Genomic DNA, 2,740 nt, shown 5'->3' on the forward strand with positions numbered 1-2,740 from the left:
GGCTGGCCTCGAACCCAGAAATCTGCCTGCCTCTGCCTCCCAAGTGCTGGGATTAAAGGCATGTGCCACCACCGCCCGCTGTCTCCAGATTCTTGATGGCAAAAGCTATTGAGAAGGGGGCTTTCCAGCAATGCTGGCCATACTGTTAAAGTGAATGTGCACCCTGAGCAGCCATGGCTGCTGTGAAGCTTGGCCTTGGCCTGTCCTTCTGCCAGGCCTGTTTGTCTCTATGAAGTAGGAGCGGAACCTAGTAGCATGAGTTGAGACAGCACAACGCCTCCAGCAAACCCTGCCCCGCAGCAATGGAGCCTGTCTTGACGAGCACCTCGAACCTAGTGTAGCTTGCACAGGCAGATAACTGGGCCCCCTCGGGGTTCTGGGTTTCGTGAGCTTGTTTCGTTTTTGCTTCACTAGTCACTTTTGAAAGCCTAACTCACAGGTGCACGACCGTGAACCCTTTTTCCGAATGAACTGCGACTTCCTCCACACATGCAGCCCGGGTTCTAGATGCTCCTGCCCAGAGCAGAAACCTGTACTGTGAAGCCAGTGGAGGAACAAGTTGAGGTCATCTAGGCTCTGGGAAAGAAGAAATTTGATCCCCCTCATTCATGAGTACTGGGTGGCCAAACACCTATCAACCGATCAAACACACCAGAAGCTGAGGCAGGAAGATCATATGTTCCAGGCCAGCCTGGACTACATGGAGCCCTGTCTCAAACACCAAAAGGCTCCTTGTGAGACCTGCTGCTGCTGCTTCTGCTGCTCCTGGGCAAGCCCACGGGTCCATCAGGCTGCTTCACTGAGCGCTCTCTAAAGCCTTGCTAGTCCCTCTGCTTCAGCTCTGTATGCTTTCATTCCTCAGCGAGCCCCAGCCCTGCATGGCCCGTGCTTCATCTCTCTGCCTTTCTTACACTGAGCACCTCTCATGTGGATGCCACATCTCTGGGTTCAGGGCTCCCCCAGAAGCACACACCTTTCACCAGGGGCCACAGATCTGTTGTTTTTAAGACAGGGCCTCTCTCATTATGTAGCCCTCGGTTAGCCCTGTACTTGCTATGTAGACCAGGCTATCTTCAAGCTCACAAAGGTCTGCCGGCCTCTGCCTCTCAAGCATCGGGTGGGGTTACAGGCCTGCACCACCCCAGCACACTTCTGGATGCACCCTAATTGCCCTGTGCTCCAATAAGCACACTGCCAATAAATAGTTGTTGGGCTGAATACTAAAATAGTCAACTGCATGTATAATTATGAAGTAAAACAAACTGTACCGTGTGTGAGTACATACACACACACCTCTGCCATTATGGTGTATATGGCCAGATTTGGGGTTATATGTTTGAGAGCATGAGTACAAGACGGCTCTCAGAATTAGAGGATTCAGTAAAAAGGATCAGAATTTACCTTGCTTAAAGATAACTTTAAAGTTCAGAAGCATGAGTGCTACTGAAGAAGATCCCCAAACTGACAGGAAATTCTGATGAGATTAATCTCAATCCTAGAAACACCGCTGGCCTCTCCTGCTGTGGACACAGATTCTGCCCCGAACCCAAGAAGGCCAAGATTAAGCTGCCTGGTGGTCCACGCCTGTAAACCCAAGGCTCGGCAAGCTGAGGCAGGAGGATCACACGTTCTAGGCCAGTGTGGGCTATGTGAGGCCCTGTCTCAAACTTGAGTGAAGCATGTTGCCCCTGTTTCTTTACAGGCTCCTTAGGTGATGAGGGCCTGAGGTGGAAGCAAGCTGCTCCCTACCATCTCCCTGAACACAGGGATGACCCAGGGTAGACCTATGGGCAGGGAAGATGGCTAAGGTAGAGGTTAAGAGTGGGAAGGAATGGCTCTCGCAAACAGTCATGGTGTCAAGAAAGTGAAGGGCCCAGCTCCCTCTGAGAGGAACAGGTGCTTAGGCCTCAGTACCACAAGAAGCTTCTGGAACAGCGAGGCTCACGACCTCACATGCAGACACTTCCCCATTCAGAGAAGTAAATTTGGTGAGAAAAGGGAGAGGAAGGTGAACAGCTAAGCCAAACAGTGTGGCTGTTGGAGGCAAGCTGGCCTCCAACAGTATGAGACAAATAGGAATGAATCTGTAAGGTTTGATGGTTGTCAGTGTCCCACTGACATGACCCACTGATTTCTTAAACATGGGGAGCAGGGACTGAAGAGACCAGGCTTCCCTAAGAGCCTGTGGCACTGGGTAGATAGATGTGGGAGCCACTGGCTTGAAGGGCCTCTGAGTGTCAAGTTGGGCTATGGTGGCAGGCATAACAGCCCACTGTCAACAGAGGGACAAAGTCTTGAGCTGTGCAGTAACCATTGACCACTGAACACAGCTGAATGTGGACACAGCCAGGCCTTGGGGACTTGAATGGGTATCCAGCAAGGCGGAAGTAACTCACATCTCTCAGAATGGCTGCGCATGCTCTGGAGCTAATAGAGGCTGATGACTCCTTTACGCAGAATGGGCGAGAGGTGTTGAAGGGGGGGAGGGTACAGGGACAGCCATCACTGCTGAGACTGTGGCTGCTATCCCAACGAGGCAGTACTGGGAGATTGGTCAAACAAGGCCTATTCATGGGGATCCAGCAAGAGTTCTCACACATTTGCATTCTTAACACAAGAGCCAAGGACAGAGCCTTGAACTTTCAAAGTTGGGCCCGATATTCTAAAGACAATGGTGTGGCCAACTCTGAGCAGACCAGGACTGCAAGGGAGGCAGGATCCTTTGTTTTTTTTTGTTTTT

This window comes from Mastomys coucha, unplaced genomic scaffold (assembly GCF_008632895.1).
Source record: "Mastomys coucha isolate ucsf_1 unplaced genomic scaffold, UCSF_Mcou_1 pScaffold22, whole genome shotgun sequence".
Taxonomy (NCBI): Eukaryota; Metazoa; Chordata; class Mammalia; order Rodentia; family Muridae; genus Mastomys; species Mastomys coucha.